The sequence below is a fragment of the Bombyx mandarina genome, chromosome 24, assembly GCF_030267445.1.
Source record: "Bombyx mandarina strain Sakado chromosome 24, ASM3026744v2".
Taxonomy (NCBI): Eukaryota; Metazoa; Arthropoda; class Insecta; order Lepidoptera; family Bombycidae; genus Bombyx; species Bombyx mandarina.
In genome coordinates, this window is record NC_143230.1 from 2,467,415 (window position 1) to 2,495,155 (window position 27,741).

At 37.4% G+C, this 27,741-nt stretch overlaps 1 protein-coding gene across 1 annotated transcript in view; it reads left to right on the top strand.

The window, feature by feature from the left end:
• The first annotated feature begins 21,645 nt into the window (after positions 1-21,645).
• The window catches only part of oc (homeobox protein OTX2), a 92,208-nt gene continuing 86,112 nt past the window's right edge, over positions 21,646-27,741 (top strand). The window contains exon 1 of the mRNA XM_028181780.2: positions 21,646-21,981. The gene's annotated coding sequence lies outside the window, so the exon portion shown is untranslated. The remainder of the gene's footprint in view (positions 21,982-27,741) is intronic.

Here is a 27,741-nt window from a genome sequence, read left to right on the forward strand (position 1 = left end):
TAATCCATCATGACAAAAAGGTCAATTCCAATACCTATAGCAATCTTCTTTATCTATATATATAAAAATGAATTGCTGTTCGTTAGTCTCGCTAAAACTCGAGAACGGCTGGACCGATTTGGCTAATTTTGGTCTTGAATTATTTGTCGTAGTCCAGAGAAGGTTTAAAAGGTAGATAAATATGAAAATGCTCGGAATTATACAAAATCAAACAATTTTGTTTTTCCTTTGATGTGTCCCCCGTCGGACGGATTTCTTTTGTTTTCTTTTAAGTTTATTTTATACAAAAGTTTAGGTCTTTTATTTATCGATTGAGGCACTACGAAGTCGGCCGGGTCAGCTAGTAGGTAATAAAAATAATAAAAAAGATGTAATTTCAATTTTTATTCGCTGTTCGTATTAAAATTTCCGGAGGAATAAGGTAGCGACGACTAAATGTCAGATTGCTTTGTATCAAAGTTAATGGGCAATAAATAATGTTTTAGAAAAAGAATGAGTTCAAACCAAGTGAATTGTTTTGTTCAGTAAATTTAGTTGTCGTGTAGGTCACCGGTGTCCTACGCGGCGCACTGAAGTACCTACGTTGATTTCTCTCATTGATATTTTTAGTAAGACGCCGGAATATCTAATAGATTCCGGGAAATATCCAACAACTTGTGCAACAAACAACCAAGCTACTCAATGTACTGGAATTTACTGGTGGTAGGACCTCTTGTGAGTCCGCACGGGTAGGTACCACCACCCTGCCTATTTCTGCCGTGAAACAGTAATGCGTTTCGGTTTGAAGGGTGCGGCAGCCGTTATAACTATACTGAGACCTTAGAACTTATATGTCAAGGTGGGTGGCGCATTTACGTCGTAGATGTCTATGGGCTCCAGTAACCACTTAACGTCAGGTTGGCTGTGAGCTCATCCACCCATCTATGCAATTTTTTTTTTAAATATCGCTAGAGGTAGGCCAGACTTTATTTGAAGAATAAGACGTAATAAGAAGTAATAATAACCACCCACCCAAAGAACCCTCCTTTTTTCGAAGTCGGTTTAAAACGATCGACACTTAGAATCGATGTCCCCTCACTACACGAGAGCAGGGGTGAAATTTAATATTCATAATGGCCTCGCGACGCGCACATTTGTTTGGCCACTTCGCTGTCGGCAGTCCCTTCGATTCCGCAGGTGATCGCGGAATTAAAAGAGCATCAGGTCGTTAGAGCTGCATCAGCGCCACCTGTCGTGCGTTGGCGGTACTTTGATGCTTCAAGCCGACAATCTTTAGCTCTTGAAGGGTGGGGCAGCCGTTGTAACTATACTTGAGACCTTAGAAGTTATATCTCAAGGTGCGAGGCGCATTTACGTTGTAGATGTCTATGGGCCCCAGTAACCACTTAACACCAGGTGGGCTGTGAGCTAGTCCAGCCATCTAAGCAATAAAAAAAAAAATTGTAGGTGGAGAGAGACGTGGAGTTCGTGACGAGTAAGTATCAATCCGGCGCCGGACCATACGTCCGGCTGCGCGTCCGGTGCTTGCGTGAAAGCGCGGTCCGTAACAACCCTAGCCCACTAAGTTGCTCGCCGGATCTTCTCAGCGACACTTTTTTTATTATTATTTTATTGCCCTTGTAGGCAGACGAGCATACGGCCCACCTGATGGTGAGTGGTTACCGTCGCCCATGGACTTCACCAATGCCAGGGGCAGAGCCAAGCCGCTGCCTACTCGCTTTTCCGATCCGGTGGTAGATTGAACAAAGCACTGCTCTTGCAAGAGACTCAGTAACTTCGTCAGGTTGAGGCCCGAAAGATCAATACCAGTCAGTGCATAGCTGAAATAATCCCTTAGGCTACCAGCAAATAGGTCTAGGACTGGCTTTATGTCTATAGATACCAGAGCTCGTTGGTATGCATATAAAAAAAAAAAACTATATCTGATGTGACAAGCGAAATAAATCCTTGTCATCTAGTCAACAACGTAACAATTCAAGTTTTACCTGCGAAAATAAAGGCCCAAATGACGAAACATCAAATTGTAAATTGCTTTTTGTTAATATAAATGTCACAATTTAAAAGTAGTGCACAGTGTAAAATTCTAGCAATAGGTTAACTTTGTGTTACAACATTTCTTAGGGCCCGACTTCGTTTGCCACAGTATATGGTCCAGCCTATGTTAAGAGTTCACCGGGCTTGTGTAAAGTGCAAGATCTCGTCCAAGAGATTAGGGGGAAATCAATGAAAAACTATGAAACTAGATATTGTCGTTTTTTTATGATTGTAGGATTACTGGTGGCCCTGAGGCCTATCTAGTTTCACCAGGAGGGATGGGCGAGCAAAGGCTCAGCCAGGAGGGGTGGGATTTGCTAACAGCTGCCCGAGCGCCTCCGGAGGAGATCCATCAAACTCACGAGCGGCTACTTCGAAAATGAACCTACTACCGGATCGGAATCGCGACCCGCTGAGAAAATCCGGCGTGATATACCTACGTGATAACGTCTTATAAATCGATAACCATCGGCTGCACGCACGAAAAAGTGTCACGTTCCGTCCGAGCCTGACCGTGCAAGCGAGAGGCACAATCGGCCCAAGCGTTGGCTTGTGACACATTTGTCTCTGTTCTCGCGTGACGTCAGAGCTAAAAGTTCGAATAGTTCTGCTGATGACGTCATCACGTAAAACTATCGTCCGTAAACCGACTTTTCAGACGACCAATTAATTTTATTTATTGGATAGCAAATAAAATTTGCAGCGACACTCGTCTAGGGAAACTTTGCTGGTAGGTAGCAGTCGTGCCAAAAAATACTGTTGAACTACTCAAATAGTTTTAGACTGTATCATGAAAGCTAGGGAAATCTCTCGCCATTACGAAATGAAAGGTCGACCCGAGGCCCCAGTAATTAAATGGGTAAGAACTGAAGTGACTACCAACGTTATAATTGTACCGGAAAAACACTCTATTGTGGTGCAATGCGAAAAGGAACCAAGCAATTTTTATTATTTATTATGGTCGCCCGGTAAATTCGACTATAATTAATTGAAATTATAATTTTGATGATTTTTTTTGTATGTGTTTGGGTGGCACCCTGGATGGCTTAGATTAACAAATCAGCCCGACAGATGGCACTGCAGTAATTTTTCTAGGTATTCACCTAGGTATCTATACTACAACTAAACAGCTGCAATGAACTTTTGCAGGACAACGTCTGTAGGGTCCGCTAGTTAATATAATAATATAGATTTACCACTGAATTAACCATATAAGTAACTAGCCGTACTCGCCTGCTTCGCTGGGCATTTTTTTTTGTAGCTTAGATGGGTGGACGAGCTCACAGCCCTCCTGGTGTGAAGTGGTTACTGGAGCCCATAGACGTCTTCAACGTAAATGTACCACCCATCTCCAGATATAAGTTTTAAAAATTAATTGCATTTAAAATTTAAAATTATTTAAAATTAGCATTATTGTTTATTGTCATTATTATTAGGGAGTCCAAATTATCCTGTCCATTAAGTACATATATTTTCTACATGGATACCAAGTTTCAAGTCAATCGGATGCATGGTTCAGTAGTTATAACGGAACATCCGTACAAAACCACTATAGATTTATATATTAGTATAGATAAAAATTTGATTGGCGAAAACTTTTATTGTTTATACAGCTTCCCCCGACTATAATATCAATACTCAAAACGTTGTCAAAGGATTGTCATGTCTAGACTGAATGAATACACTTTAAAAATTATAGAAATAAGTCTTTAACCCTTTGCCTACAGTGTAGGTCACCGGTGACCTACGCGGCGCACTGAAGTGAGTATGTCAGTTTCTGTTACTAAGGGCCCTGGATTGTCTGACTTTGTCTTCTTTTGTTTGTTAATGTATATTTCAGTCTTTTAGGTCTTTTATGAATAGACCGGATGTCTTTTGGTATACACACTTCTTTTTACTGGTGGTAGGACCTCTTGTGAGTCCGCACAGGTAGGTACCACCACCCTGCTTATTTCTGCCGTGAAGCAGTAACGCGTTTCGGTTTGAAGGGTGGAGACAAATTCTTGGCTACCTCTAGCCTAACATCATCCAAGTGAAAATTATGGTTTTTTTTTTTTTTCATTTGTTCAGATCAAATTGTTTTAATGGCCCAGTCTTTTTGAGTAGGAGAAATGCTGTTGGAGTTTCCTGGGAAGGTTAAAATGGTGAGAGACATCAATCTCATCTCCCATGAGAGAGGCTGTCGTCTATGGGATCCAGTAACCATCGCCTACGTAATAAGTTCTCCAAGTTGAGTAACAGATTTAAGTATCTTTTAAGTGCTGTATTTTAGCTCGTCCACCCATATAGACAATAAAAAAAAAATTTTGGCTGACTTCAAGTTTTATTTTATTTTTATTGCTTAGATGGGTGGACGAGCTCACAGCCCACCTGTTGTTAAGTGGTTAATGGAGCCCATAGACTTTACTTTACTTTACTGGTGGTAGGACCTCTAGTGAGTGCGCGCGGGTAGGTACCACCGCCCTGCCTATTTCTGCCGTGAAGCAGTAATGCGTTTCGGTTTGAAGGGTGGGGCCGCCGTTGTAACTATACTTGAGACCTTAGAACTTATTCTCAAGGTGGGTGGCGCATTTACGTTGTGCATGTCTATGGGCTCCAGTAACCACTTAAAACCAGGTGGGCTGTGAGCTCGTCCACCCATATAAGCAATAAATAAAATAAAAACAAGTAGTCGGCTTAAAAAGTGAGTGTCAAAAACAATAAACTATAAAAGTGTAGCAAGTAAGCTTGTGGGGCTTCTAGAAGCCTTGTCTTTGTAGGGATCACGTTACACCACGCGGCGGAGTAACCGCGTGCGCGACTCCGAAGCTACGTACCTCAATATAATCTAATAACAAAAGGGCATATCTTAAAAACTAACAAAAAAAATTGGGTTATCTGTAAAGTCAGTTTACGACGATAGTTGAACGTGACAACGTCATAAGAAAACACTGATGGAATGGTTTCATTTTTCAATTATCGTTGCTATAAACAATTGACACCACATTCACTTTTCACTGAACTTCATACTTGACGAAAACATGTAAATGTATTATTGTATAGCAGCTGTCCACGCGGATGCATCGCTCACTCAAGTAGGGGAGAGACAGATGTCGAACGCTGCCGAACGCGGAGGCCGATTGTGCCTCTTTGTCGCTCGTTGCGCGCTCTCGCTTGCACTTCAAGCCTTAAATGGAACGCCTCAGAGCGAGGTAACGCCGCATGAGTCATGTTTCTTCGTGCGTGCAGCTGGCTCCATCGAATTATAAGACGTTGTCACGTCAAAAACGCGCTTAAATACAAAGCCCTAACTAATCTTTGCCCTCTTATAAATCTTTGTTGTAAAATAACTATAATAATAATATAAAAAAAAAGATGTGTGGTGTCGTGGGACACCGGATAAGAACGAAGTTCCTTATTATAAAAATATTAATTTTAAGTTCTTTTCGAGGTATAAAGAAAATAAAACTGGAGGTTTCGCAACAACCCACGGTCATTCGGTAACGTGCGAACTTATTGTGGTACACTTCATTCACGGTTGTTTGCATAAGAGTTAGTGTATTGCGCAAACGAACGCTCTGAGATCGTGGTCAATGAATGATAAAAAAATATGTTATTTTTTGTACGTTATTACAAAGTTAAATCGTACACTCAGTGCATTACTAATAAAAATCTTACGTTACGGACGTTTTTTCCCGGTTAGGGTACCCCTCCGCATCGTCCATTAAGGAACTTCGTTCCAAAAATCAAGTTAAAATTAAACAGTTTTCGGATTGCCAAATGACAACACTACTGGTGGGAGCAATGGCAGTAGGGGTGAAAATAGGGAGAAAAGCCGGTAGCTGGAAAAAATGCAGAGAAAAAGCGGTGCAGTCCATAGATAATATACATAAATTAGTTATAGACAAGCAAATCAAGGACTCAATAAAAATGTTTACGGGCGTCAGCCACTAGATGGCTTCGCTTCGATTAGTTTCTCATTGCTCCTGTAGATGGCAGTAACATACTACCTATCCTATATTTTATCTTTAATAAAGGATTTTGTAAATTTTCTAAAACAAATAAATACTTGTATGATTTATATTTTTTTTTTTTCTGTTTAGTTCCATACCCGATCCAGTCGACCGAATGGTAAACCGTCGACGTCGCCCAAAGCACGTCATTACGGATCCTCCTGATCCATTAACGGTGCTTTTAGGCACCACAAGCACCGGTCACCGTCCTCGTCGAACCCGTCGCTTGCGACGAAGGGCTCGACGAGCGAATTAACCCGAAGACACAACCCATTGAGTTTCTCGCCGGATCTTCTCAGTGGGACGCGTTTCCGATCCGGTGGTAGATTCTGCGAAGCACTGCTCTTGCTAGGGCCAGTGTTAGCAGCACTCCGGTTTGAGCCCCGTGAGCTCACCTACAAACGTAAGGGTGAAGCTGAAATAGCCTCTCAAGGCTATCAGCATAGGTAGGATAAAAAAAAGTTACACAATAATTAAATGCCTTAACTTTAACAGCATATAAATTTAGGGGCATCCGCTACAAGATGTCGCTAGTTTCCATACAGAAAAAATACTTGTCTTAAAGTATCGCAGAATCAGAGTTCTGGTTTTGTCTGTAGTGAGCACATACCTCATCATCATCTTCATCATCATATGCCTAAAAGTTATACAAATGGAGCTACATAGAAAGTAATACAAAATCAAGTGAATCACTGCAATCTGTATATCCTGGTTTATATCCTGGTTATTGGAAGTGAAGTTTATACTATTAGCCCGTTGCTCCTGTAAGGATATTTAACTAGAGCTTAAAAAAATATTTTAGCCTCATCCCTTAGCTTGATGCGTCTGCGAATCGTCAAGTTAATCGGAAGTCGTCGTGGCCTAAAAGATAAGACGTCCGGAGCATTTGTATGTAGCGATGCACCGATGTTCGAATCCCGCAGGCGGATACCAATTTTTCTAATGAAATACGTACTCAACAAATGTTCACGATTTACTTCTACGGTGAAAGAATAACATCGTGTAATAAAAATCAAATCCGCAAAATTATAATTTGCGTAATTACTGGTGGTAGGACCTCTTGTGAGTCCGCACGGGTAGGTACCACCACCCTGCCTATTTCTGCCGTGAAGCAGTAGGTGATGCGTTTCGGTTCGAAGGGCAGCCTTTGTAACTATACTGAGATCTTAGAACTCATATCTCAAGGTGAGTGGCGGCATTTACGTTGTAGATGTCTATGGGCTCCGGTAACCACTTAAAACCAGGTGGGCCGTAAGCTCGTTTACCCATCTAAGCACTATATAAAAATCTAAAAAACTATATAAATATATATAATAAATAAACACCTAACAATTCGCATTTGTATAAAACCATGTTTATTATAAACAATAAATAGAATTTACCTCACTATACAGCTCGATTGTAAAGAGATTTTAAACTAATTTCTAGGGAAATCCACATATCCTACCAGCATAGTTGTTGGAGTGGGTGATCTAATGTGTAAGGTAGATTTTAAGCTCCATGTACCGACGACTTTGACCCTTAAATAAAGCTTTATAGTAGTATCTGATATGACCAGGGTTTTACCGTGGCTTTTAAGCACATATAACCGCGGAATTCCTTTAAGGTACGACTAAGCTTTTTCTTAATTGAGAGGTCAGTTCTGATCAAAGCGCCAAGAAGACTTCGTTGCGTATACGATACTTCGAACTCGAATAGTTACGATTCATTTCATTTTTATTCGGAAATTAATGATAACTTATGACGTCATCGGTGTTCGAGCGAGATAGAAATACAAAAGATCGGTTGGTTATATTTAGGTATTAATTTTATTAATAATAGTCAAAGCATAGGTAAACTAAAAAAAAAAGAACCCAAATTAAACCACTCTCTTTTGACAGTATTTATGAGAAAAATACTGGTGGTGATACCAAATGATTCCGCATATTAGGTAACTCTATTTCGAATATTTTTGGAAATTGTACACTTTTAAGGCGAAAAGACGATATACTGGTGGTAGGACCTCTTGTTAGTCCGCACGGGTAGGTACCACCGCCCCGCCTATTTCTGCCGTGAAGCAGTAATTAACTCAAGTCTCAAGGTGGGTGGCGCATTTACGTTGTAGATGTCTATGGGCTCCAGTAACCACTTAACACCAGGTGGGCTGTGAGCTCGTCCACCTATCTAAGCAATAAAAAAAAAAAGAATTACTCAGAATATTAACAGAAGTTTGCGTACCAAAAGACATCCGGTCTATAATTTATAAAAGACCTAAAAGACTGAAATATACATTACAAACAAAAGAAGGCCAATTTAGGCAATCCATGCGCTTAGTATCAGAAATCGACATAATAACTTCAGTGCGCCGCGTAGGTCACCGCTGACCTACACTTTAGGCAAAGGGTTAAATCTGCTGAGAAAAGTGAAGCTACTATAACGTCCCTGAAGAGGCAGTATCTGTGTATCCCCAGGCCTCGGGCCCCTCGTTACGTCATAAATCATACATAAATCATTATTTATTACTGATCCAATTTCAACTACATACGTACATGCTCGTCCTATATATCGTTTGCCGCCCATTCGTACGAAAAAAAAAAACGTCTTGGTTTGCGTTTAAAAAAAAAAGAAAAAAAAAAAAACACCGATTCCTTTTTAAATAAAACAAAAGAGTCGACAAAGACACGTCGGTAAAACAATTGAGTTTTCATCGACAAGAAACGTTTCAACACTAGTTCTGTTACAATCAAAATTGAGCTTTATTGCTTAAATCCCACGTTCGATATTCGAACGATCAAAGGACAAGTTATAAAACGTTTCGGATTAGCCTCGTCCGAAGTAGTTACACATTTACAAAAATGGAATCGATTTTTGAACGGACCAATGGGCGAGTTCGTTTCGGGAGGCGGGTAATGGCGCGCTCCACCCAGCACGGAGCCTGATGAAGGTATGTGATGCTTTTTTGTTCAATAGCGAAGCGTCCGCCGACGTGAGCGGACGTCTCTAAACAAATACCCGAATTAAATTTAAGCGTCTTTATTTTCGTACGTATTTCTTATTCAAATATATTTTTTTCACGAAATAACTGTCTTATGCTATGTTATTTCATAATAAAGGCTTAGCGTATGATGTTTTCAACAGTTATTGTAAGTGAGTTTAATCTTATTTAGAGCAGGATGGAAATTCGATGCCAAAGTCTGTATTCCAAAACAAACGAGAACAGAGATTTTTAGGGGATTTAGAATAAAAAGTACTTTGCCATACACGCGGTCCGTTTTTATTTATTGCTTAGATTGGCCTAATGTCCTAATTAGGAAGGAAGGTAACGAAAAAAAAAAACTGATACAAAATTTTGGGTACGACTTTTTTTTATTGCTTAGATGGGTGGACGCGCTCACAGCCCACCTGGTGTTAAGTGGTTACTGGAGCCCATAGACATCTACAACGTAAATGCCGTCACCCACCTTGACATATGAGTTACGGTCTCAGTATAGTTACAACGGCTGCACCACCCTTCAAACCGAAACGCATTACTGCTTCACAGCTGAAATAAGCGGTGTGGTGGTATCCGTGCGGACTCACAAGAGGTCCTACCACCAGTAAATACGCAAATTATAATTTAGCGGGTTAACTGTTCCGTACGCCAAAGACGAACGCGCCGCGACCGTTACAGAAGAACATTACAATTCAAATTCTAAAAGATCTCATTAAAGCCATAGAGTTATAAATAATCGATACCGACAACAGCGAGTCATCGATGCATCAAAACGTACCTAACTAGTAACGTGACGACAATTTATCGATTCCAATAACGTATCGATATCTCAAACGCGTTCAACACTACAACGAACTAGAGAGTTAAGCCAAAAGATTAATATCCGTGGTTCACGATTTTGTAAAAAAAAAAACCTTGACTTTGTATTATCATCTGTGTTTTATTGGTCATTTTAGTTACGTTTCCTTAAATTTGGCCTTTCTTTTACGAGTATTGCCGTTGTTAATTGGATAGACAGCCTATCTTGCGTTAAGCGGTGATCAAAGTCCGCATTGAGATATAAGTTAGTAATAGCGTAGATTATCCGACTATCGGAAGGTCCGTCTTTATATCCGCGAGAGAATTAGAGAGGAAATATGGTACGCAAGTCGGATATGTTGTGCAAGTGATAGGATTATGATTTTGGAGAGATAATGACGAAGTGAAGATCGTCTTCGGGCGAAGTAGCAGATAGATCGACGGTCCGATGTATTCTCCCTACCTATGCTGATAGCCTTGAGAGGCTATTTCAGCTTCACCCTAACATTTAGGTGAGCTCACGGGGCTCAAGCCGGAGTGTTGCTAACACTGGCCCTAGCAAGAGCCGTGCTTCGCAGAATCTACCACCTGATCGGAATCGCGACCCACTGAGAAGATCCGGCGAGAAACTCAGTCGGCTGTGTTTATGGGTTAATTTACTCATCGAGTCCTTCGTCGCAAGCGACGGGCTGGACGACGACGGTGACCGGTGCTTGAGGTACCTAAAACCACTGTTAATGGATCGGGTGGATCCGTAATGACGTGTTTTGAGCGACATAGACTGTTTACCATTCGGTCTACAGGATCGGGTATGTAATTACCGATATGAGCTAATGTGGTATTTTAACTATCGTTTGGCGGGAACATAAGCAGCGACTTTGTTTGTATAGTTTTATTTAGTTAATTTATTGTTCCTTCAGGTTTAAACTTGTAGTAATTGTGGCATATTAATCTTTTAGCATCTGTGAAACTACATAAGGACGGGAAACTGTAATAAAGCCGTTGGACGTGGCTTCTTTGGTACCTCAAAAAAAAAAACAATCTAAAGTCTCAGTAAATAATCAACATTTTACAGAGACTTTATTTCACGTTTATTTTTTTTCTGCTTAGATGGGTGGACGAGCTCACAGCCCACCTGGGGTTAAGTGGTTAACCGAGCCCATAGAAATCTACAACGTAAATACCACCTTGAGATATGAGTTCTAGCGTCTTAGTACCTATAGTTACAACGGCTGCCCCACCCTTCAAACCGTAACGCACTACTGCTTCACGGCAGAAATAGGCAGGGCGGTGGTACCTGCCCGTACAGACTCATAAGACGTCCTACCAATAGTAACGTAACACGTCACGTTATTCCATTTCGTTTTAATTTCATCCAAACTGATTAGAGTCTCAAATAAGTCGACTTCATCACATTTCTCATATAACATCACATATGACTTACGTGTGTACATTATTTAATAATTAAAGATTCTATTTAAAGCCGACTCTGAGAATCGGCCATCACAAGAAGACTGTTGCCGTACTTTAAAAAAAAGAACAAGAAGAACTATCGTAAAATCGATACTCAAACTCTCTCTACGCTAAGGCATCGGCGCGCGAACAAGAATCGATTTCGGTAACTCGAATACCTACATCTAATTGAAGTAATCTACGTAATATCTCCGGAGGTCACGGGGTCATGTGTTATTTCAAGGCGTGTAGTCGCGCGACGCGGGAAATCGTCCGCCGTGTCTGTATTGTAGATATTCTGTGGTATTCTGTCGTGTTTTTGGTAATGTTCGATTTTTAAAATATAATTTTTTAGAGTTCCACGCGTGTATTTTTCACATGTCGCTTCTGCCTATAACCGTATTTAAGTTGTAAAACTTCTTTACACATGCTTGACTTGGGGAGTAGTAAGCTGGTGAATCGTGACGAGGGCGTTACGAAAAGTGTGATCGGACGAGGTGAACGGAAGTTGAGAGGGCGATATAAGTTAGGGAAGGTAGAAAGAGCTAAGTTTCGTATAACTAAGACACAGTGCAGACCTGGTTGTCTGTATTGCACTGTGAATAAAAAAAAATCTATTCAAAAATATTAATTTATCAATGAAAATCCATAATACTTAAATTTAAATATTTGTAGTTTTTTTTAATTACCCTTGTAAGCAGACGAGCATACGGCCCAACTGACGGTGAGTGGTTATCGTCGCTCACGGGCGTCAGCAATGCCAAAGATGAGGCTAAGCCGCTGCCTACCGTTTACCTACATGTATATACATGTATTTATTATACATAATTATATAAGCATATATACCTATATATACATAAACATAGATGGAGCTAAAGAAGTTTTACTTCAGTTGTGTGCTCTAAAGCATTTTTTTCGATTGTTACGTTGGCCAACTTGCGGCTGGCTTAAACGAGTTAATGTCACAGTGCTGCCACGCTACCGAGCATGATACGTCACAAGCAGTCTTGACCTCTTATAGATAGCAACCGTCGAAGTTTCGAAGTTGTTCCTTGAATCGCAATAAAAGCACTAAGCTCTCTTAAATCCAGACATAGGGATGTTCATACACGAGTATTATCACTGAAAACCTTGATATTATATTGTACAGGTGTATAGGATATGTGAACCAAAGGATAAACTACCACAGGAATATGGCATAATGAAAAATAAAATATTAATATTAAAAAACAGTCGCTTGCGCATGGCGACGCGTCGCCACACCGTATACACTACTACATATAGACTGTATATATACTTATAATATAGTATCATATTTAGGGCGGCGACGGATCGCCCCGGCATGAGTCGCCACGTCAGCAATCGGTTTTACCTACGGTTATAGATGTTTTAACAAAAAAAAAAGCATTGGACGAATTTCCAAAAAAAAAAAATGTACGGAACAGTCTTCACTTGTGAGTCAACATTGTAACGTTGAAGATTCTTTTTTCAAAATTCGAGTCGAACCAACCAAATTAAGTAGCCATAAACGAAATCAGCTTCCAAATTTGAATATTACATTCGTAGCGTTGCGTCGAGCGGCTTGCACCAAACTAATAGTGTGTGCGTGAGACAAGGACGTCTCGGTATGGATTCAAATGATCAATCGATACTTTGTTGTGTGGCTGAATCGATATTTGTGAATTGCGCTATAATATCGATATTTTACGATCACATAGCAATAGTACAAATCGATGGGAGAAATCGAAAATGTCGTAACTTGCATTTTGAGTGAAATCACTTAATACCATATACCATACATATGGCTCTGGTGCCAAGTTGTTTTTTTTCAAATTACAAAAATTTCCGTTTTCTTCCGTCGATACCTATAATATTCAGTAATAGAGCAAATAGTATACGTAGAAAAAAATATCGTCAATCAAACTCATACAAGCAAACCATAATCGTTATTGTTTCTTTATACTATTCACAAGAAGTGTAAGAACGTGTGGAAATTCAATTTCATAGAAAATAAATTCTTTAAATTGAAATCTAAGAATAAAACTATTCTAGAATCTATTTAATTGCAATAGCAAAATTATTTCATTTTTAACTAGAATCGACGATAAATATCGATAAAACATATCAGATGTCCCTACGCAACCTCGCATCGCACCGCGTGTTGATAAGAAATCATTCGAAATTAGAAAAATAGGTTTTTATTTTATTTTATTTATTCTTTTTTTTTAACACAAAACGGGTAGCCGCTACCAGCCAGTACCGATATAAATTATATCATTTTTCACGCGGCGAACACCGACTGACGTAAAAAATGACGTTCCATTCAGTTCCAAGTTCGAAATCGCCGCGTTTTTTTTTTGTACGTTTCCGGAGCGGGATTCCATTTTTGAACCGTTTCTTTTTTTTTCCTTATATTTTTTTAAGCGTTTATAGTAGAACTAGAGGTCCCGCAGTAGTCAAAATTCGACTATTATTAATTGGAATTGTAAGTTTGTACACTATTATGATTGTATTTTATACTTCTATAATCACAAATTTCACCAAGACTACACTATAAAAAAATACGTATTAATACAGTCAAACAATATTTAATCTATTCTCAATTTGACCACAGACGTCAAGAACAAAAGTTTGACAATAAATAGTATGCATGCGTGTGTGCGTCAAATACATGGTATGTAGTGTGTGTAATGTTTTCTTTATTGATTTAACGTATCTTTTATGCATTATTTTGAAAAAATATTAGCATTGTGCACTTCTTCTCTATATTCTCTATAAGTGTGGAAAATGTCATACTCCTCCGTCCGCGCAATTTTCGTAAAAAGGGATACAAAGTTTTTGCTTCACGTATTACGTATAGTTGAATACTAAACGTCATTCCTAAACGACTAAAGGATAATTTCGAGAATTATTAATCGCTTTAAAAAGTTTACTTTGTTTTTGATTAACGTGTGTGTAAATTAGCAATTAATTAATTCCCTTTGTTATTTCAAACAACTTTAAAGGCAATAAGATAGTCGTTTGAACAGTAAAGAGGTCATAGATGGAGTCAGATCGGTCAAATTCAAATTCAAATTCAAAATCATTTATTTCAACTTAGATGTCAGTATGACACACTTGTTGAATGTCAAAATACAAATAACAATGTTAACTCTACCACCGGTTCCAAAAAAAGCCACAGTCCTTAGAAGAACCGGCGAAACAAACTCAGCGGGCAATTTTTTTTTGTTTCTTCTCAAAATTTTTTTTTTTTTTAAATAAATAAAAATATTTACAATAAAGGAAAAAACAAGTCAAAATATACAATTAAAAAATAATAATAATGAAAAATTAAAAGGATGAAGGTCGAGTCTATTGTCATAGGGATGGGCGAACTATATTTTTAGCACACCGAAATCGTCTTTACCGAATCCATAGCGCTTCGTTTTTCGGGATGCTAAGACCCAAATAAAATTATTTACTCTGAATCTCGGCCATTTTTTATTATTTCCGATTGACAACTGACGTGCTACACAAATAGTAAAGTCATAGAAAATTGTGTAACTAAATTAGCAATTAATTCATTCCCTTTGTTATTTCAAACAACTTTAAAGGCAATAAGATAGTCCTTTGAACAGTAAAAAGGTCATAGATGGAGTCAGATCGGTCGAGTCTATTGTCATAGGGATGGGCGAACTATATTTTTAGCACACCGAAATCGTCTTTACCGAATCTATAGTAGTGCTTCGGTTTTCGGGATGCTAAGACCCAAATAAAACTATTTTCTCTGAATCTCGGCCATTTTTTTATTATTTCCGATTGACAACTGACGTTCTATAATAATAGTATATTAATAAAGTCATAGAAAATTAGACGTTAGCTATGGACGTTAGTTACATTCTGACAAGTCATTAATGACATAACGTCTTCTCGCATTGAAACTGTATAATATCAAAACTTACTAATTTTACAGGAGAGTGTTTTAAAGGTTTAACATCTCGTGATCTTTTTAATATTAATCATCTTTCCAACATTTCTTTTTTTATTTTTTACCAGTTACATTATCAGTTTTTGAAAGTAAGATAAAATTATGTATTAATTTTGTTAACAGTAGTCAAAACATAGGTAAACTAAAAAAAATATTAAAACTAAACTACGCTCTTTTGGCAGTATTTATGAGAAAAATACTGGTGATATCAAATGATTCCGCATATTAACTCGATTTTAAAATATTTATGGAAATTATATACTTTTAATGCGAAAAGACGATAAGATGTAAATAATAAACTCGTGATTATACCGTAAAAATAGTTTTAATTGTTTAAGATCGTTGATGATAGACTTTTGATTAACAAAAAATAGAAGGTAGTAGAGCTCTTAGCTTCTCTGGGTAGGTACGATTTATAAAATTCGAAAACATCATTAATTGAAAAATTATAGATTATATTATAGAAAATAACCAAAGAATAGCCGTAATATAATTGAGACTTCCAGATTTCATTCTGGGAACCGCTTAGCAACAAGTGAGCTGTGATCTCGTTTATGGGCGATAAAAATTCAAATAGCTTTGCCACATACCAACGTCCACTTGATGGTGAGTATGTAGCAGTCACAGATATCGGTAAAGTTCCTTGGAAGATAATTCTTAAGCGGATCACAAGAGTGACGTCATAAATCGTAAAACATCTTTTTAATATTAATCGCAGCCGTAAAAATATTGTCATGAATGAAATATCTACTATACGGAAAATAGAACTAATTTAATTTAAAAATTCATAATAAATCGAAAAAAAAAAATCATCAAAACAACATCATTAATGTCACAACACGAATACCTATTAATTTTAATAGAATCGCGCGAAACTTTTAACAAGAGAACACAGTTTAAATAATCAAAGAATAATATTATTATGTAAGTTCTTTTTGTAAAATTTAAATTATTAAAAATAATGTTTAAATGTATTCTAAATTTAAAAATGCGCAGGGCTTTGAGCGCTTCGACCGAATCAATAAATTCCGTAACGAAAACAACCTAACACCTCTCCGCCTGCCATGTAGCTCGCGTTCAACACATTCAGACGTTGCGCTTGTGTAGTGTTTGTGAATAAGCGCGTGGCGTGACGTCACACTGCATGCGCCTCATGAAAAGTCTGCCCATCTCTCTCTCGCGCGGTCTAGCTTATGAGTGTGAAGGGGACAGTTAATGTTTTGCTTTAGTTAATGTTTATAAATATAGCGTGGTCTTATTTTATTATTGTTTTAATATTAAATTATAATTATTATTGTCTAATTATAATTGCATAAGTTGATAAAAAATGCTGTGCAATAGCTTTACCGTGACAGTCCCCAAGTGCCACACGTGTTTTTTTATATCTGAATCTTACTTACAAGGGTTTTTTAGCGCAACGCATTACTACTTCGCGGCAGAAAGAGGCAGGGCTGCGGTACTTATCCGTGCGGTCTAACAAGATGCCCTATCACGAGTTAAAATGCATATTATTATCGTATTTTAAAAAGAAATGTGATTAAAATTTTCATAATTTTGGAGAACAAGGACATTAAAGTCTGACAGCGAGGCAGACAGGAGCGATACTAAGATAAATAACTGACACAGATAACATAAATTTTCGACGGGCACCGCGCATTGAAAAGTATAAAATCTCATATTTAACGTATACCACACTTTTGTTGAAGCCGACTTAATATGCTCGAACATACATGGATAGCACTGCTTATTATTTATAAGAATTTAGGTATAATTTGTGAAACGATTGTTCTTGTTACTAATTTCCTCGTCCGCTGATGATAAGGCCAGTTGTGAGCACGCACGGATTGTTGCTATTGTCTCGCCTATACCTACTGCAAATGAATCAAGCATTGCCATCAGAACGACAAAGTTAGCCATCATTTGCAAAGCAACTCAAAGATTGACCTTTTTTTTTTGACCTAGTGTCTCTCTTAACCACCTAACGTCAGGTACGCTGTGAATAGTTTTGTACATAAAAACTGGCAAAATATGAAACAAATCGGACTATCCACATTAAGACTTCCTTCATTAGCCAGACAAAACCAATGACATTTACCATCCAGCCATCGCGTGACGTAACAACGTATCTGCTGACTCGTTTACATAAAATGCTAACTTATACTTCAAAAAATAGAGTCGAAATTTGTTTATTAGAAACGGAAAACTTGTATGCATTCCGTGAAGGTGTGAAACTTATGACATTCGGAAAGTACACGAGGTTCGAATTTGAATTTTTTAATATCGAATGCGGCGGTCTACCGTTTAGTAGCCAGTTACCAAATTACCTATCATAAAATATTTGAACGTTTCATTTTTTTTTGTATTTTTTTAAATTTCAAGTAGTTTTGGAATGTCGATACATTCGACTTTAAATAACATTTTTCTGTTGGCAGTACGAATGTTTTTTTTTTCTCTTTTTTCTTCCAGAAATTTCTACATAATAAGTAGCAAATATGTAATAGCTTCTTTCCTATGTACATTCGACTGGCAGAAACATTTTTAAAATTAAATGTGAAGTCTTCAAGGAGTACCATGACGAGAATAAACAAAAAATAAATATTTAAGGCTTTCTAACTTAAACCATTACTACTACCAATAAAAATTTATGAATAATTATCGAAAGAACTCCGGTGGTCAATTTTATAAAATGGCCACGAAGCATGCCCTGACAAGCTTACCCTTGACGCGCGTTTAAATAGTAAAACATCCCCATCTCTTTCGCTCGCGTTATAGATTTGCAAGTTGAAAAGGGATGTGAAGCTGTGATTATATATTCTGGTGGCATTTTTTTGTTTGGTTGATAGTAATTTGAAGCATAATTGATACAGCGATCGTAAATTATAAATTCATGCTTTTCTAGCTACCGGATCTCGCTTCGAACGTTTTATAGATACAATATAGTTAAGGGATTAGAAAAATAATAATAATAAAAATAGAGAATTTATTGTTTTTTTTTTGTTTTTTTTTTCTTTCGGCTTCCGTACGAAGGTTTATATCTGAATGCGTTTTAGGAATTCGTTAATAGTTCGGTTTATGAGTTTTAAGGAGCTTATAGAAGATACGTTTGATTATAAGTGTTCAGTTCGGCAATGCTTCTTGAATTTATTCCAACAGGTACGCCCGGACATGTGCGATGAGTCAAGTGAAGGCTAGCACTTGGTTATAATATAAACGGTCATCTATTAACGTTTCCAAAACCACTTCACCTATTTCTGCCGTGAAGCAGTAATGCGTTTCGGTTTGAAGGGGGGGTAGCCGTTGTAACTATACTGAGACCTTAGAACTTATATCTCAAGGGGGGTGGCGCATTTACGTTGTAGATGTCTATGGGCTCCACTAACCACTTAACACCAGGTGGGCTGTAAGCTCGTCTACCCATCTAAGCAATAAATTATTTTTTTTTAAAATGCTACTAACGCGGTTTCAAGCTAAATTCTTAGACACGTTCTGTAAAATGAGCGATATTTTATTGAATATTTAAATTTTTTAGATTTTTTTTTTAAGATTCCAATTTCGAAATCACTCATGAGTTTTTTTTAAAACATTTTAAACTAAAACATAAAGACAATTTAGCTTTCCTTTTTTGTTTTTTTTTTCTTCTGTAAATCGTCTATTGTCTGTGACCGCATTCGTGGGCGACAATTTTTACTGCCTCTTTTTCGGGATTAATTTCATAGACAATTGACAAGTTACTGGAAGGACTTTGAATTGTTTTTGTTTTGTTTGTTAACAATTTGTTTTAGATTTTCGCGCTTATCTCTGCGTTATGGAGCGATATTATTGAAGGAATACTCGCTTACTTTGCATTAAAAATTAAAGAGTAGGCTTTTTCTTTTTTTTTTCTACATAATATGCTGATAGCCTTGACCGGGTATCCGTAAATGAATTCACCAGGGTTAAAAACACAAAAAATGTTATAGAAAAAAATATAGCTACCTATATACTGATGGTAGGACCTCTTCTGAGTCCGCACGGGTAGGTACCACCGCCCCGCCTATTTCTGCCGTGAAGCAGTAATGCGTTTCGGTTTGAAGGGTGGGGCAGCCGTTGTGACTATACTGAGACCTTAGAACTATATATCAAGGTGTGTGGCGCATTTACTTTGTAGATGTCTATGGGCTCCAGTAACCACTTAACACCAGGTGGGCTGTGAGCTCGTCCACACATATAAGCATTGAAAAAAAAAACACAAACAAATAGAAGAAGCTTTAAGCTCACGGAAGGCTCCACCGGACTTCCTATAACAATACAATACATTGTCTTATTGTTAAGGGTTAATTTGCAAAACTAAAAGTGCGAAAAAGGCTTAGTGAACTTAAGAATCAATTTGGATCCAGCTTTTGTCTGCAAAGGGCCACCTTGGTGGTCGCTAAGCCAAGACTTGGTACCTCTTGGCTATATATTTTTTTCCTACCTGATAGCCTTGAGAGGTTATTTCAGCTTAACCCTAACGTGTGGGTGAACTCACGGGGCTCAAACCGGAGTGTAGCTAACACTGGCCCTAGCAAGAGCAGTGCTTCGCAGAATCTACCACCGGATCGGAAACGCTTAGGTTATATTATACCGCAGCGTGTAGGTTTTTATTTTTTTATTGCTTAGATGGATGGACGAGCTCACAGCCCACCTGGTGTTAAGTGGTTCCTGGAGCCCATAGACATCTACGACGGAAATACGCCAAACACCTTGAGATATAAGTTCTAAGGTCTCAAGTATAGTTATAGTCGTTCGTGAACACAATATTTGTTACATTACATAACTTACAATACGTACTCCTTGTTATTTTCATTATGGCAAACAGTTTCTTACGACGCCATTGTTGCCAGTGTTCGAATTTACGAAAATCTTTAATTATTATTTTCTTATATAAAAAATGATTTATGATAAATTTTAATGTAATCTGTAATCAATTGTAATGTAATTAAATTGAAACTGGATGAGATGAAACTAAATCAAAGTTTCATTAAAATGTCGGCTATTTACTGAGACTTCAGTGGATTTTTTGGAAAGTAACGGAGATACCTCGTTCCGCATTTCCACATATAATGATATAGTAAACAGTTAATAAAACACCGTTATTAAACGTTTTGCTCCTTCGTCATTTCCTCATTATTGAGTATCGCGACTACACAATGTAAGTCCTTCCATGAAAATCGGACCGCTGCGAGGTGAACCGCCTATTGGATGCTGCCTTCGACTGTCTTCCTTATAGCGTCCGCTCATCTAGTTGATGCTCAGCCTTTGGCTTGTCTCTCTCCACCTGACAAAGATTGAGAAGCTGTTGCAAGAAGAATAACCAAATTAACAAAATAAAAAAAAAATTGGCACACAAGATTTCGCTTATCCCGTTCCCGCCAAAAAACGTATTTGTCACAGCGGCGACCCGCGATACGGTTCATTCAAATGACCATAGATAAAAATCAGTCGAAGGCAAAATGATCAGACAGCCAGAGGCAAAGTCGAGCTCTACCTAACGCTGACCTTCTACAGACTTCCTTGGAAGAAGTACAATAGATTCATTTCAAGGTAAGGTTGTACGAGGTAGGAATTATCTCGGAAAACCCAATTTGCATTAGAGCAGTCGAACTAAGGTATTCGCCCAACGATGGATGTTTTTATTGTTGTTGTACAGACGAGTATACAGAACACTTAATGGTAAGCAGTCACCGTCGCTCGTGAACGCAGCTAATGGCCAACCAATCCGTAGCTTACAGAAATAAGAGCAGACTCATAGACACCTCTAAATTTTGATTAATTTTATATATAAGATTTTTTTTCTTTTGTTTACTTAAATTTGGAAATTATTCCGTCTATAGCATAAGCGTGCTTACATGAAAAGGAAATCAATAAAAAAACAAAGAAGATTATGGCACTCAATTGTGTTGTCTTTGCCTATTTTTATACTGGCAGATATTTAATTAATTCGATATAAAAACGTAATAATACCTAATTAACAAATGGCCTATCAATAGACTAGGGAGACTTTTTTGGATTCAATGTCACATATTATCATTTTAAGTCATGGAATACAATCAAGTGCCAACAACAGTGTTTGTTGATATCTATTGGAAATGTCAGGAATCTAAATTAATAATGCCATTCTTAATTATAATAGCTTAACAAACCACTGCAAAGCCACTTTCAAGTTTCAGTTGATCTTCTTGCGTCTAAAGGTTATAATTAAAAAAAAAAACAAAAAAAGTCCTTTACATAATTAAAAGCGACTCCTAGTTTCGCCATATAAAAGAACGCCATAAACTAATCATCTTTAAAACCACCAACTAACATTTATTGTACTAACAAAAAAATAAATAGACAAAACAATAAACAAATTTTACTTTTTACCTGAAAATTGAGAATCATGGCTGACTGGGGCGCGGGAGGGGACTATTTTACGGCAGTCTGGCTGCCGCCGCCATTGGTGACGCGTCTGTCCGCGGTACATTATCGAATTCTCCGCGTACAACGCCATAACTCTTAGATTTCACACAAAAAGGCCTAAATATAGTTTTGTAAAAGTGTTTTAATGAATAAACTGATTAAAAAATATGTTCTCCCTGATAAGATTATGAACATATCAATTGTTGTTCAACTCCAGTGATAGATTGACGAATTTATGTTTAGAAAAGAAAGAAAAAATATATTATATTGAATCGAGCTCCATGTGTTTTTTGGTTTTAGTGTTTTTTTAATTTGAATTACTTCGGTGTTTGGATTTTAACGTTTTCAAGGTAAGTCCTGACTAATTTATTTCAGAAGTCTTGCTGTTTAGCCCATCAATGTGTTTTTGTTTACACGTAACAATTTCTTTATCCGACTACCCCACTGTAGAAAATGGGAGCAATAAAAAATGCTATGTGTTGTTGAATTACGTAACTACTCGTCAAAATATGCGATTTGATTAAGAAAATTTTGATTATAGATCGTCCGTTGTTTCTAACAGAAAAACCTATTGCTTGTATAGGTATATTTGCAGTTGTAATATTTTTTATTTATTTCAAAAAACCATGTTTATTAAGTTAGTTTTTTTTTAACTAACAGAAACTAAAACTAAAACTAATCATGTATGCTTTGTTGTTCACCGATGAATTACTGCGTAGTATTTCGCTTTTGAAAACGATAATTTTATCATAAAAAAAAAGACGCCAATATGACTTAACTAACCCAAAACACATTTTATAACGGAAAATTACTTTAAAAATTTTATGTTCATTATTTTTTTTTAATTTTGTCTTAGCAGAGATGTCTTAATACGTACATATTAATCAAACAAGTCGCTTTATCTCACTTCGCATCGTTTTCTAACTTATTAAGTTGACTAGCTAAGGTGTTGAAATTATTTCATAAATCATGATGATATGAGATTTAAAAAAGCGGCCAAAACCACCATTTTGATTTTGTCGAAAAAATTCGCGCGTATTAATCGTTAATAATATTAAAGCTGATTTATTTATTGTAATATAAAAAAAAAACACTGTTCGCATGTTAAAATTCAACTTATACAATTAAGAAATTAATAATGAATCGAATAGTTCAATTTCACATTTTTAAATCGTAAAGCAAAATAAAAAATACTTGAATCATATCTTTTAATTAATATGACGTTATTATCTATATCTATACTATATTAATATTATAAAGCTGAAGAGTTTGTTTGTATGAACGCGCTAATCTCAGGAACTACTGACCCGATTTGAAAAATTCTTTCAGTGTTAGATAGCCCATTTATCGAGGAAGGCTATAATAACATCACGCTAAGACCAATGCAAGCGGAGCACCAACAAAGAATGTTTCAAAATCAGGGGTTTTAATCCCTATTGAGAGCTTCCACTGCCTGCGCTGCGGAATCTGTTAAAGTTTCGCTAAAGTAATGTATGAGAGAATTGTTCCCCTTTAAAATATCTAAAAAAAAGTCCGCGACAGTATATTATTATGTCTATATATTAAGGTTGGCTCACTATAACGTTGTTTTATGTTAAACAAATTTGTTCTAAAATAAAGCGTTATTTGTAAACTATTCCACGCGGACGAAGTCGCGGCCAAAAGCTAGTTGGTAATAAACGTAAGCATTGAATTTATCATCTTTATTCGCGAATGAAAATATTATAATTAAGGATCGCTCGCGTGGGGCAAACGCATGCGTGCCTCGTGTACGTGACTAGTATTTGACACTTCGACCTCATGTCTCAAGCTTAGCGTAGTATAATATCAGCGCGTCGTTCAATATATAAAAAAGAACATTCGACTTAATATTGAGGTCGGTAGCGCCTCTGCTGTATCCGTCTCAAGGTAACCAATCATCGTTATGTGAGTTGTAGCAATAAAAAGGGCTTAGAGATACCTCTTACATTGTGTACGTGACTTTCTATATTTTTTTTCTCGAGCGACCTAACATTTATAACTATACAGCAAATTACACTTTACTGGTGCTAGGACCTCTTGTTAGTCCGCGCGGGTAGGTACCACCACCCTGCCTATTTCTGCCGTGAAGCAGTAATGCGTTTCGGTTTGAAGGGCGGGGCAGCCGTTGTAACTATACTGAGACCTTAGAACTTATATCTCAAGGTGAGCGGCGCATTTACGTTGTAGATGTCTACGGGCTCTCACTTAACACCAGGTGGGCTGTGAGCTCGTCCACTAATCTAAGCAATAAAAAAAAATGTAACTTTATCGTCACAACAGTAATAGGCGGGCGAAAAAAAAAAACTCTTACTAAAGCTACATTTGTTTCATTCAATGAGAATTATCTAGACTATTTATTAACTACAAGTCGAAACGCTTTTGTGACGTCACAACACAATCTCACCAGCCAATATTAATAATTGTAATGAATCGGTGAATAAACTTCAATTTCATGGCGCGACATACGCAATCGGCCTATCTATAATGAGCATTAAGATCATTTCTCAAGCGGGAACGGCATTATGGTGTCTATAGTTCTAGAAAATTCTACTGAGTGGACCAAGCGAGTTTTCCATCAAAAACCATTAAAAAGTTTTCATACGCGGTTCCACCATAAAAAGCGGCTTGATGTATAATTTTTTTTTTTTGCTTATATGTGTGAACGAGCTCGCAACCCACCTGGTGTTAAGTGGTTACTGGAGCCCATAGACATCTACAACGTAAATGCGCCACCCATCTTGAGATATAAGTTCTAAGGTCTCAAGTATAGTTACGACAGCTGCCCTACCCTTCAAACCGAAACGCATTACTGCTTCACGGCAGAAATAGGCAGGGTGTTGGTACCTACGCGGGCGGACTCGCAAGAGGTCCTACCACCAGTAAAAATTAGTACCACCAGTATAATTGGGATCGTGGCAAATAAGACTATACAATTGTTGCACTTTTCTTTTTTTCTTTCAAATCGTCTATATTATAAAAATTAACTGACACCATTTTTACGCATTGCTCATTTTAGCGTCTTCGCCATCTTGTTTTTTTTCTGTCATTCTCTTTTTCGCTTTCTTACCGTATTCTCTCACTCACATCTTGAAGTCGCTTTCAGACTACGCTATAATATAATTGCGTATAGTATATAGCTCACAGCACAACAATATCGCACACCGTACATTGTTATTGATATGTTTCCCCACAGACACAGCCCACTGAATTTCTCGCCGGATCTTCTCAGTGGGTCTCCGGTGGTAGATTCCGCGAAGCACTGCTCTTGCTAGGGCTAGTGTTAGCAACACTCCGGTTTGAAACCCGTGAGCGGACTTTTTACCGGGAACGCGAGGAGTGAAGTCGTGTGATTTGTTCTATTTTGTCTGTTTAGTGTTTCTTCAGGTTTAAATGTGTAATAATGGTGGTTTATTAACTGTTTAATATCTGTGAAAGTGCATAAATGTGGGAAAATGAAACAAAGCTGCTGGACGTAACTTCTCGGGTTCCTCCAAAAAGTCCACTGAAAAAATCTCAGTAAATGACCACCATTTTACTGCGATTATTTTTCATCCCATATCATCTCATTTCATTAAATTTCATCCCAGTTGATTAATGTCTCAAATTAATCATCATCATTTCATTTCACTCCATATTATCATTTTTCATAAAATTAAGAAAATAAAGTAAAATAAGACATGATGACTTAAAGGTCTTAGTTACCAGGTCATAAAATCTCTTTAAAAAAAAAAAACCCGTGAGCTCACCTACACGTTAGGGCGAAGCTGAAATAGCCTCTCAAGGCTATCGGCATAGGCAAGAAAAAAAAAGACGTTCACACTGTACTATATATTATTGGCTAAGTATAGGCTGCTATACTATATGGCGCTATATAGCGCCATATAGTATAGCGTAGTCTGAAAGCAGCTTAACGCTACGTTCTATAGTATTTTCACACGTTCCGTTCTTAGCAATCCTATATTCGGCCAGAGCATATTATGCCGGTATACTCTATGTATTATATCGCCCGTACTCCGACGATACTTTTTTGTAGACTTTTACCAAAACCATGCCATCGGACTTGTGCTATTTATTCTCGGGCATCACAAGACCTGAACACATCCAGTTCAGGCCTATCTATCATTAAACTCAATAAAATCGATAAAACAAACACACAAATACATTATCAGATCTATATATCAATGATGAATGGTAAGTTAATCACCGAATTACAACATTTAACCTTTAAATAGCTTACGCAATCCCCCGATAGTAAATGCTAATTATCTATTTGTCAATTGAGGTTTGATTCAACAAAAAAATAAAAAGTCGATTCGCGTGACGTCATTAGTGTGGTTAGACTAGGCGAGAGTGAAAACGCGAATGGTACATGTGCAAACGCGATTATATACGAACTAGATGTACCCGTCCGCTTCGCTGGGCATTTAAAATTAACATTATTATTTATTGTCATTATTATTAGGGAGTCCAATACTCATATAAATAAATATTAGCCTATCCATTAAGTACATGTATTTTCTACATGGATACCAAGTTTCAAGTCAATCGGATGCATGGTTCAGTAGTTATAACGGAACATCCGTAAAAACCACTGTAGATTTATATATTAGTATAGATACGGCATCTTTGTAACACGACTTCTTTGATTTCCCGTGTCAAGCGACAACTTGACTGCCACAGTTATGCCGGCTTAACCTGGCGATTAGGTGAGCTCACGAGGCTCTAACTTGACGAGTTTGCTAACACTAGTCCTAGCAATTCCAATGGTTTACTAAATCTACCACCGGATCGGAGACGCGACCACTGAGAAGATTTGGCGTGAAACTCATGCTGTCATGTTCTGATCTTGTATTGACTTGTATATCCTCCTTGCGTCCATAATCCTCAATGCTCCGTGAAGCAGTAATGCGTTTCGGTTTGAAGGGTGGGGTAGCCGTTGTAACTATACTGAGAACTTAGAACTTATATCTCAAGGTGGGTGGCGCACTTACGTTGTAGATGTCTATGGGCTCCAGTAACCACCTAACACCAGGTGGGCTGTGAGCTCGTCCAACCATCTAAGCAATAAAAAGAAAAATGCTGAGGGTCGTGTTCTCTAACAACTTTCTCCGGTATTATCCTGCGCCATTCCTGCATATCCTCGACTGTGTGTATAGAAATGTGGATTAGAGGATTTTGTATATTATATATTTAAGCTTATTTTGAAAATTTCGCTAGTGCGATTCAGGCGTCCGTCAAGTATCTTGTGTCATCTCATACCTACCATGTATGTATCTAAGTGTTCCTATATTACACCCGTACATATTATTACATATAAGTTATTAATGTTTTCAATGCGAATAAAAAACGGTTTTCCGTGGCTCGTTGGTTCATTATTATCACATTATAAATTGACAATAATGATTTATTAATATATTTTTGTTTGTTGATAAGTTTTCATTTTTATTATAATATTTCGATTAAGAATTCCAATCCGGGTCGCGGTGCAACGATATTTCCGTCGGCGAATGTCCGCGCGGCCTGTCCGCAATGTGTCATTTAAAATTATGACAGAATGACGTCTGTCAAAACTGGAAATGCACAAGAGTTTTTTTTTTCTTTTTTTGTATTTGTTTGTCCCAGTATGTACTTTGATTTGGACTTTTTGGTTATTAATGCGACCATAGCGTGCGAACTCAATCAACGACCAAGCGTAGATAATTGAGTTTTTTTTCTTCTTTTTCTAATTTAATTCAGTGATACATCAGCATACGTACCGTTGGAGCATTAAAATTTTGTAATCTGCATAATATTTCGATATTTTCTCTTGGTCGTTTTTAAATCTAAAATGATTATGGGACATTTCGCCTCGTATGGCAACGTCGATATGCAGACCCGATTGTTTAATCTCTAAAACGCGTTTTCATTTCACTCGATTAATACACATCCGACACGTTGGCTGTGCCGTATTAAAAAAAAAAGTAATTCCGTTTTTAGAGAAAGGTGTTGAAAAGTATTTCTTAATTATCGATCTATAATAAAAATTATGTTAATGTTGAATTTTGAATTTTAATTAAAAAAAAAAAGTGATTTTGATTGATTTATTTCGT